The sequence below is a fragment of the Coptis chinensis genome, chromosome 7 (assembly GCF_015680905.1).
Source record: "Coptis chinensis isolate HL-2020 chromosome 7, ASM1568090v1, whole genome shotgun sequence".
Lineage (NCBI taxonomy): Eukaryota > Viridiplantae > Streptophyta > Magnoliopsida > Ranunculales > Ranunculaceae > Coptis > Coptis chinensis.
This window is the reverse complement of record NC_141462.1, coordinates 15172872-15184250: the sequence shown is the minus strand read 5'-3', so window position 1 is coordinate 15184250 and position 11379 is coordinate 15172872.

Here is an 11379-nt window from a genome sequence, read left to right as displayed (position 1 = left end):
AGAGGTGGGTAGAGAGGAAGACATATCTGATGTGGCGGCAGACGCCACCAGACTTATGCAAGAAGAAATAGTCAGGTTAAGAAACGAGAACGATGAGTTGAGAAAGGAAAGAGACACCGCACAAGATGACATGGAACATGGGGATCGCCGGGGCAGTGAGATGGAAGGGGAGAATGAGGTATATCAGTCTAGGGGAGTAGATACGGTAGAGGGCATCACGCTAGAAGTGGTACAGGCCATGATCGAGAAAGATAGAGAAACTAACCGTGCGGTAGAAAAAATGAACCAAAGTGCCGCTCAAAAGGAGGTTACTAACCTCAACAAGAATCCACTGGCGGATTCGATCTGGAATTCAGAGGTACCTAAGAGATTCAGTCAACCAAGATTCGAAAGGTATGATGGGAAAGGCGACCCAACTGATCATTTGCATCATTTTAGACAACAGATGCCATTGTGGCGGTGAAAAATAAGTATGACGGATCATACCGCATGATGTTCCCCGCAAGCCTTGGCAAAGGCGCTTAAGGGTGATTGGTATTACCGCCTATCTTCGCGGAGCATCAATAGGTTTGAAGAACTAGAGCGAGCCTTCGTGGACCATTTCATCCACCAGAAACGGAGGGTAGTGGATATCGCGGCATTGTTTAACATCAAACAGAGGTCAGCGGAGTCGTTAAGGGAGTTTCTGTGCAGATTCAAAGAAGAGACCCTGAGGGTGGAAAATCTGGAGGAGCATACCGCGGTCATTGCATTTCAGCACGGCTTGAAGCAAGGGACTAGGGTGCACGAATCAGTGTCCAAAATCGAAATCACCACTCTGCACGCTCTGTACCCAAAGGTAGAAAAGTATATTCGGTATGAAGATATAATGCAAAGAAATGCGAGGGAACAAAAAAGATCGGGGAAGGCAGTGCAGGCGGTGGATAAGGACGACAGAAGGGATAGGGGTAAGAGAGAAGAGAGAGAAGGGGGATCCAACAGAGGGGAAAGACGTGGACCCGACAGATCGGGAGATCGGAACAGGAGAGATATTCGTGAAAGAAAGCCGTACCATGAGATAGAACAAACACCTCTTAATAGGCCGTTAGAGGAAATCTTGCCACTTATCAAGGGGCTGCAGCATTATGAAGGACCGCGGAATACACCTGGAGAGATTGAGGGAACACCTTTCTGTGCCTATCATCAGATTAGAAACCACGCCACTAACGAATGTTATGCTTTGAAGTGGCTGGTGGAAAGAATGATTGAGAAGGGGATGCTTAGAGAGTATGTCGCGGAGGTTCGTCATGCGGAGAGAGGCTCCCGCTAGGATCTTGGGAACAATAAATGTAATTTACAGTGGAGAGACACTCGGGAGGAACACCCACCGTGACAAGATGAGAAGGACAGCGAGCTTACAACAGGTTAATGAGGTGACAAGCATGACGCGGTTAGTTTCAGGAACCGCGATTGCCGAAGGGAACATAACTTTCACTCCGAAAGACTTGGAATCAGTGATTTCGCCGCATGAAGATGCGTTGGTGATTACCATAGCAATGGGTAATTATCTAGTGAAGCGAAAGTGTTGATAGACTCGCGGAAGTTCAATAGACATGTTGTTTATAGGGGCCATGGAAGAGATGAGTATAGATAGGGATCACTGAGGGTTTCTCGGAACAAATTTGTATGGCTTCAATGGAAGCATGACAAAGCCTATGGGGAAATAACGCTGCCCGAGAATGTTGGGTCCGACGACGGTATTCACCAGTTTATGGTGGTAGATACGGGTCCCAATAATGCCATTCTAGGGAGAAGATGGATTCATGAAATGAAGGCTATTCCGTCGACCTATTATCGTGATCCGCTTCCCCGCCGGGGGTGTAATGAAATAAAGGGGATCGTCGCGCTCGAATATACACCAAGTGACGGTAAAAGTATGGTCCGAGGAATAGGGGGTGAAAAGCCGAAATGATAAGGGGAGAAGCGTAGCAATTACGAAGCGATACTCAATTGAAGGATCGCGAAGTCTCATCGAGGCCAAAACTCGGATGAAATTGAGATTGTGAATCTGGGGGTGGGAGAGGAAGAAAAGTTTACTTCAATTGGGTCGGACTTGCCAAAAGAGTGGAAATTCAAACTGACACAATTGTTAGCAGAGAATGTTGACATATTTGCTTGGGCGATTGAAGATATCACAGGAATAGATCCAGAGTTCGCTTGCCATCACTTACACATGAAGGAGGGTGCGAAGCCTATAAGACAGAAGATGAGAAGCATAAGACCCAAATACACGGAAGGGATTCGCGAAGAAGTTATACGGCTTAGGGATGCGGGTATAATCAGGGACGTAGGATGTACGGAATGGCTGTCCAACGTGGTCACGGTTCCAAAAAAGAACGGCAAGGTTCGAATGTGTGTTGACTTTACAGATGTAAATAAAGAGTGTCCTAAATACTGTTATCCTATGCCGCGGGTGGATGAGTTAGTAGATAGAACAGCTGGTTTCAAGGTATTCTCTTTCATGGATGCTTCCATGGGATATAACCAGGTCACGATGTTTGGCCCAGATCAAGAAAAGACTACATTCGTGGTGGAAGGAGGTACTTATTGTTATACAAGAATGCCTTTTGGGTTGAAGAATGCGGGGGCTATATTTCAGCGGTTGGGGGAAAAAATGTTCGAGGACAAGATTAGAAAGGGCATGGAAATATATATTGATGATATGGTGGAGAAAAGCATGTCGGAAGAGGAACATTTGAAGGGTCTCCGAAACCTTTTCACATACTAGCGGCTGAAGCATAGTCCGAAAACCTAGAGAAATGCATATTCGGGTATCTTCGGGAAGTTCTTGGGTTATATAGTCATGTATCGTGGAATAGAGGCCAATCCCGAAAGCGATCGATCCCTAGTGGAGATGCCGCCCCTCGAATGTAAAAGAAGTGCAACGGTTGGCGGGAAAGAGTTGCGGCATTGAACAGATTTATATCTAAATCATCGGACAAATGCGGACCGTTGTATCGCTTTTGGTTGAAAAAAACGCCGATTTTCCGATGGACCAATCGAGTGTGAGGGAAGCCTTCGTGAGTTGAAGGTTTATTTAGGAAAGCCCCTTTGCTATCACGGCCCGAGAGGAAGGAGAGAGATTGTATCTCTATTTGGGGGTTTTAAGTGAGCGATAAGTTCAGTTCTTGTGCGTATTGTAGAAGATAGAGAAGCCGGGTTTATTTTCGAGTAAAACCATGCTAGCCACGAGACGCCGATACTGATGAGAATTGAGAAGTATGCTTTAAGCGTTGATGTTCTCTGCATTAAAGTTGAAACCCTATTTCGATGCACACTCGGTGGTAGTGATAACAAATCTGCCTCTCAAGCAAGCATTGAAGGCGAGAAAAGTCGAGGAGAATGCTAAAATGGGCGGTGATGCTTAGTTGTTCACGAAAATCAAATATCGTTTAGAACAAATGAAAAGCGCAAAACCATGGCGGAGTTCCTAGCAGAATTTCCAGCCGAGGATCCCACTTGGGGAGAGGGAAATGGTTATGGATCGAGGAAGAATCTGGGTCGATCCCTTGGACCCTTGGGATACGCGCGAATGGTTGGAGAGTATTCGCGATCGGATCGCCTACGCATTAATCGAAATGGGATTGGCGTGGTTTTGGTGACTCGACAACACAAGGCCGGAGTTATCGATGAAACTAGGATTTGGCGGCTTCTAATAATGAGTCGAATATGAAGCGATGATAGCAGTTTGAATATGGCACGATCCGGGAGTAAGCGAAGTTATCGGTGTTCTCGGACTCTAACTTTATTTGTCGGATGAATGGGGGTTTGTGGCGCCATGTCCAAGGATGGCACGATATTTAGAGGTTCTACGACAAAAAAGCTAGTAAGTTCAAAAGGATTCAATTTGCTCATTTGGGCAGCGGTGAAACGGACATGCCGACGCGTTAGCATTTGTTGTTGCCGGGGCTTCCGTGAACGTAGGTCGCTCTATTGAAGTAAAGAGTTTTGAGCGGGCCTAGTACATCGAAACCGAGAGTGTGTGTCTCACCGCTTGAAAAGGAGATAGGATGGATGACGCCCATTAAAACTTTTCTTATGGGAGCGAGATAGAAAATACCAAGGAGAGACGCCCGGATGGAGCGGGTTAGCCAAAGATATGTTTTGTTAAATGGGGATTTGTACAAAAAGAGTTTCAAATGGACCACTCATCGAGATGCATAGGCCACAGCAAGAAAAGAAGTGTTGGCGAAGTACATGAAGGTGATTGTGGAAGTCACTCCGCCGAGGTCGAACCCACGACCCATAGATTGATATCGCAGGATATTTTTGGCCTCATATGAAGAAGGATGCCACGAGTATGCAACAACTTGTGAGAAATGCCAAAGGTTTGCACAAACTAATCCATTCCTTCGCAGAGCCACCGCATAATGTGTTTAGTCCGTGGCGTTCACCATGTGGGCACTCGATATAGTGGGGCCTTTGCCCACGGCCGCAAAGAGAAGATTTATGTTGGCGCCACCGATTATTTCACCAAGCTGGTCGAGGGAGTGGCACTAAAGAAGTCAAAGAAGAGAATGTGAAGAAGTTCCTCCGGGAGAACATAATATGCAGATTCGGGTTTACCCCATACAATCATTGCAGATAATGGAACACAATTTTCGGTGGAAAGGTACGTCCAATTTCTTCAAGCCTACAAAGTGAAACAGAAGTTCTCGACGCCATATAATCCGGAGGGGAATGGCCAAGCCGAGGCATCAAACAAAATCATCATGGACAATTTAAAGAGAAAATTAGAAGACCGAAAAGGAGCGTGGGCTGATGAATTGAATCATGTTTTATGGGCTTATCGTACTACACCGCGGACTTCGACGAATGAATCACCATTCGCAATGGCATATGGAGTAGAGGTTGTCATACCGGTGGAAATGATAGAGAAAACGACAAGAACCAGGGCCGTGGAAATGGGTCTTAATGAAAATATATTAGCCACTGAGTTGGATATAATGGAGGAAAAAAGAGATCGGCTCGATAATGACCGAGGAGTATCATAGAAGGTTCTGGCTGACGGATGGTAAACGAAAGTAAAGCCGCGGGGATTCAAGGTTGGGGACTTGGTGCTGCGGGCGGTTACTCCGCCACTAAAAAGGGAGAATGACGGCAAACTAGGACCCAACCGGAAGGACCGTATGTCGTGACAGCAAAGGGAAATTCGGGCACTTACAAAATAGAGACCCCGGGAGGGGTAACGGTGGAGAAACAATGGAATATAAGAATGCTGAAAAAATTCCATGAGAGGAGCAAGCAAGCTTTCGATGAAACAAGCATATTTTGTGTAATGTATATATGTTATGTGCGAATTCTAAGTCAATGAAACAAAGATTGCATTCCGTGCTCAATAGCATACATAGGGATTAATCAAAGACAGTGGGGGGGCGAGACGATTCGGACTATACGTCCAAACAAAATAGGGACAAAATGAGCTGCCCCTATCAGGCTTCACAGCCGTTCAAAGACAGCGGGGGGGACGAGCCCTTCGCTGGACTATATGTCCTAATCCAACTGGCAAAATGAGTCGCCTATCGGAGCTTCACTGGCCGCTTCAAAGACAAATGGGGACGAGCCGCCCTTCGCAGACTAACGTCCGAATCCAACCGGGGGCAAAATGAGCTGCCCCTATAAGGCTTCACAGCCGTTGGAAGAGAGCGGGGACGAGCCCTTCGCGGACTGTAAGTCCGAATCAAATTGGGGCAGTCCGAATCAAAAGCGGGGGGGGGGACGAACCCCGACTAGGATTTCCGAATCAAACGGGGGGCAACCGACTAGCTTCACTGGAACTGTACAAAGCGAAAGGGGACGAGGCCGCCCTTCCAGCGGACTATACGTCCGAATCAAAATAGGGCCAAAATGAGCTACCCCTATCAGGCTTCACAGTCGTTCAAAGACAGCGGGGGGGACGAGCCCTTCGCGGACTAACGTCCGAATCCAACTGGGGGCAAAATGAGCTGCCCCTATAAGGCTTCACAGCCGTTGGAAGAGAGCGGGGGGGACGAGCCCTTCGTGGACTGTAAATCCGAATCAAACTGGGGGCAACCCTGACTAGCTTCACAGCTGTACAAAGCGAGCGCAGGGGGGACGAGCCCTTCGCGGACTGTAAGTCGTAATCAAACTGGGGGCAACCTGGACTAGCTTCACAGCTATACAAAGCGAGCGCGGGGGGAAAGATCCCTTCGCGGACTCCTTGTCTGAATCGAACTGGGGGCAACCCTAACTTGGGTAAAAACTATACAAATAGATAAGGCAGGAGGAAGAGAGCCCTTCACCAACAGTGCGTCCAAATAACAAGGGACAATCATAGCTAATGTCCAGCTAACGGAGTTTGGAGATGCAAATGAAAAGGGATTAAGTCAAAGTAACATATTGATCAATGGCTCCATGCATAACGAAGTTAAAATACGTTGTAATATAAACGCGACGAATAGTGAATTACATTGCAAAAGGAGCACAAAGGTACTAGCTACAAAAGCCATTATTTTTCACAAACACAAAGATAATCGTTTAACTGTTACAAAACCAAGGCCATCTACAAAGAAAGTAAGCCGACATGTGTTACTACTGAGGATCAGTATTTGGTTCTTCAAGAGAAGTATTTTCATCTTCACTGACTGGGATACTGGCATCTTCGTTCACCTGTACTGGAGAAAGGACCGCGCTGGGGATGGGAGTCGTTACACCAGTGGTAGGCGTCTCAACGGCGTCAGACTGCACACTTGGTTCTACAGGGGTCGACGTCCCTACAACAAGAGGAGGCGGTGGAAGCGTCGGCCGGCAGCTTAAAAGCCGATCAAGTTGTTGTTGCAGTTCGGCGTCGCGATCTTTTTGTAGCAAGCCCCCCGAAATCGATCCACGGCCTCTTGGACGACCTTATCCACAAAGCAGGCTTGAGTGGCAAGCCTCCCGTCTCTCGAGGTCATCCATTTTTAATTGACACCCGCTTCGTAATCGCGGTGTCCGTCCCTCGCTACACCGAGCTCCTTATGAAGCTTGACCGCCTTGATCCGTTCTCGTCCTCTCCTTCTCCAGCTTTTACGCACCTTGCTTTCCAGCCATCGGGGCCGTGTATCTCCCCCGCCCGTCCAAGTTCTCCACGGTCTTTGGTCGGGCACGCGCGACACATAGCCGATGTCTAGACTCAGCTGCAGACACATATGGGGTATAAGAGTAGCACAAAGAATGGAGAGATATCATAGACAATTGGTAAGCCATTACCCACTAGCCCAAGACATACCTTTTCCCATCCAGTGTAAATGGAGGCCCCGCAAAAGCAACAAGCATGCCGGATCTCCATAAGCTTGATCTTGAGGCAGGTGAGAGCTGAAAATTAAGGAGGCGGCAACGGCTGGGTTTTCCAAAGCCGAGTCTCATGTAGTCACATCGCGGTCCCTAGCCTTGAACTTGGGATGCCACACCTCGATAGGCCCAGAGGTTAAAGGACCAGCCGAAGAAGAATCCTGTCTAGGGCGGCGTGAAGATATCACGGACCGCGGAGGTTTATTGCGGCCAGTAGTTGGGGAAGGAACAGCGGCAGAAGTTTTGGCCCTTTTGGTGGGAGGGCTCTTATTTGACACGTCAACAGGAGCATCCTCATCAGAGTCGCTGTCCCAAAGCTTGTACTTGTTCACATCCATGGCGGTGGCAGAAGGGGGAGCGGTATTAGCAGCAAAATCGTCCTCCCACTCAGCCACCCGAGAGTAGGAAGGGGGAAGGGTTTCCGCGGTAGTAGTCTTGTTTTTAGTAGCAGCGCACGCGTTGAGCAACAGCCGCGTGAATGGGAGATTTTTTGGTATAGTTGAAAGACTTGTAAGACGAGCGTTTTCTTTTTGAGGTGGGGATGGTTTGGGCTTTCTTTTCTTTGGGGCGGACGATAGGGGGCCTTGGTATTTGCCAATGTTTTTAGAGAAGGGTCAAGTAACAAAGGAGTGGCTTTTTCCTGATCAATGCCAAGGACTTCACAATCGTGAACTCCCCGAAGTTCGCGGAGGGATTGGAAAATTTCGAGTAAACACCGTTGTATATTTGGGATCGCTAATCTGGTCTCCAACCTACATCACCAAAACAAAGACAAATTAATGACAGTGAGAGATAAATACCGCGACTCTAACGGCTTACTTACCACTTGTTAGGAAATGGAGATGCCTCGGAGAAACTTCCGGAGGGGGTCCGGATAAAAAATTATCGGACACATACAACGGTAATCGATGCCACACCTTGTCGGGTGGTAATATGAAGAAGGAAAGACTTTTTGAGGACGAGTGCGTATGATTGATATCCCACACCCCCCAGTTTAGTGCTTTTCTTTATATAGAAGTGGGCAAGGATATCACGGAGTTGTATTTTGGGGGAGTGAGTCTCATTGTAGTGGTTGGCGGCATACATAACACGCCAGAAGTTACCTATGCCCTGACACGGAGGAATGTTGAAATGGTTACAGACCTCGACGTCAAGGGGAGTTAAAGGGAAACGTAAGCCGGCTGCTATCTGTCCTACAGTAGCTATTAGATAACCAGGGCGCGGCGATACTAAGTGAGGAAAGTGGGTGACGCCAGACACATGTTCGAGAATAATGTCACCAGGAATGCCGTAAGCGGCCTTAACGGCATCTAGATTGGGTCTGCGGTAATAGGACGGCTGTGATGGCAGAGAAGGTGTCCTACCCGAAGTAGATGGAACAGCGGTGGGATCGGTAGAGTTTGAAGCCGGGGATTCAGATCTGTCCGCGGATTGATGGCTAGATCTAGGGGTAGAGGATCCAGATTTACCTGATGTGGTGGCGGAGGATTGGGTGGAGGAGATGACCTCACATTTCGATGAAGTCATAATGGAAACAGTGCAAGGAGGGAAATTCAGAAAAAGATAGATGCGCAATCTAGGAGAGGAAGATAATGAGGAAGCAACCCCCAAAATAAACAATAAATGCACAAATAACGAGAGGAAAGGAAAGGAAAACAATTTAAGACAAACCTGTAGCAAGAGGGCCAAAGCAATGGAGGGCGTAACCAAAACGTGCCGGAGGTTGCGCGAAGAAAGTGACGACAGGAAAAGGGGAAGAGGTTGAAGAAGGTGAAGTTGAAAAGAAAAATGGTGAGGGTTTACTGTTTTGAGGGTTGTGAGAGAGGAGAGAGATTTAAGCGGGATTTGAGGGGGCAGGGACAAAAGGGTAACCGAATCGGTGAGAGAACCAAAGGAATAGGGGACGCCGTGTAATCTCGATTTTTGAAGGGCAAAGATATCAGGCGCCGTCGCCGTATTTCGCCGTATTTCCGGTGGCAAGATCTGAGGGAAGCACGTGGAACACGTCTTTGGGAGAAAGAGATAAAGGGACAGAGGGGAGGGTCGGACAAAAGTATTCAGCCAGAGGGTGTACGGAAAGAGAAAGAGTAGTTCTCGCACCATTGCCCGATCAGCGGACCAACAATAGGGCGAGAGGGGGCATCTGTATAGGACGAACACATGACCTAGGAGGTTAGTGGTGACAAAGGGACCGGATGCGGTATAGCGTGGGAAGACAGGTTGCACAGGATCAGATCCGCGGTATCCCAACCGCTCTAGAACTGCTGCGAAACGTGGAGAGTGGGAGAGCGGAACCAGAACCGTAAGATAACCGCTGCGGTACGTGGAAGGAGAGGGGATATATAAGAGAGAGAGAGAGAAAAAGAAGAGAGGAGAAAAAAAAGAACGAGAGACGAGTAAGATTAGAAGTAGTAATCACAGTCTATACATTGTCCAATGTGGCACTATTGGCTGTGTTTGTTTACTGACAAACCAAGCTGGCAAATTATATAGCTGGTAAATTATATTTTCCCACTTAAACCCCAAATCTTTTTCCCAGACCAAAACATTTGCCACCATCAATCTATCACACTCGTCTCCTTCTCTCACTCGCATCTCTGTGTCTCGACTAGTAATCTCTCACTTCGCTCAATTTCTCACTCAAATAACTCAAATAACAATCTCTTTAATCAATTCAATTCGTTTTGAATCGACCAACAATTTAAAATTTTACATGTTTTGTTGTAAATTTAACATACTCGCATCGCTCTCTCATTTTCTCACTGTTTTTTTTTCTCTCTTTCTCAAATTTGGATTCGTTCTCACTGTAATGTCTCTCTAGCTCTCGCCAGCTCATTGCCATCAGGTATGATTTTGGGTTTGATTTCTTTTTTGGGTGTTTGATTTCGTTTTTGGTTTTGATTTCGTTCTCACTGTAATTGGTATTATTTGGTTTGGTTTGGTTTTGATTTTGTTTTTGATTTTACTGAAAATAGTGTATGTTGAACAAGGCTTGTAGATTTTGTTGAACTATTTCGTTGATGGATATTGTATGGTGACAATAATAACAATGCATCACCAATGGTAAGTAAGTTGTATGCATCATTACATATTCACGGTCCTGCTTCATTCTTTGCCTTCAGATTGTTCTTTAGAGTTGTAAGCACTTGGCCTATATATATTCACTCCAAATCCCCTTTAAGAGCTGAAAACCATTTCAAATATTTGAATTCTACAGTATTATGACCTGCAATATTAGTAAAAGTGCAATGCTAGTGTCATCTCTTAGTATGCAACCCTGCAATAATTATGCATTTGGAATCAGGCTTAGCAACTTTAGGCTCACCAATGAAGCCATCTATGTGTGCACTATATGAACAGTGCAACTATAAGCGTTGTGAATTCATTATAATCACCCAACATTAAACGCTTGAACTATGGATGATGCTGACAGTCCAACATTTTGTATCTTTAATGAAAAACTGTAGTCATTGGCATTTTGCAGCTTAAGCAGGGTTGGGAAGCAAGTAAAGGAATGGAAACAACAGAGATTGCTAAGATGGAAACTTGCCCATCCCTGGAACTCTAGATGAATATTGCAACTGGATGAGGAGCACACACAATTATTTAAGTACGAATACCAAAAGCTGGATCTAATGTTGGAGAAAAAGCAATCTGAATATCAAGAACCATAATATGGACACATCAAGTTGTAGAAGCTGACTGCAGTTTCTAAGAGTTTATTAACTTCGCCTAAATACATCAGGTTTGCACCTTGGATTTGTGGCAGACTCGTTGAAAAAGAAAATTGTTTACGCACGTTAGATGTTTCCAACTTACCATTTTCTTTTGGATTAAACACCAATTTTTATTGCACTACTTTTTCTAGTAGCTTCGAGTCTGTTCCGCACCTAAACACTTCTTATAAGACATGCTGAAAACTATCCTTGCTAGAATTCTTGCTAGCACCAATGCATCCTTTTTTGTTTATATTATGCTAATATCTCAAATTAAACTGTAGAATTTGTGGTGCTGCTGCTGCTGCTGCGTGTGTGTGTGTGTGTTGGACTG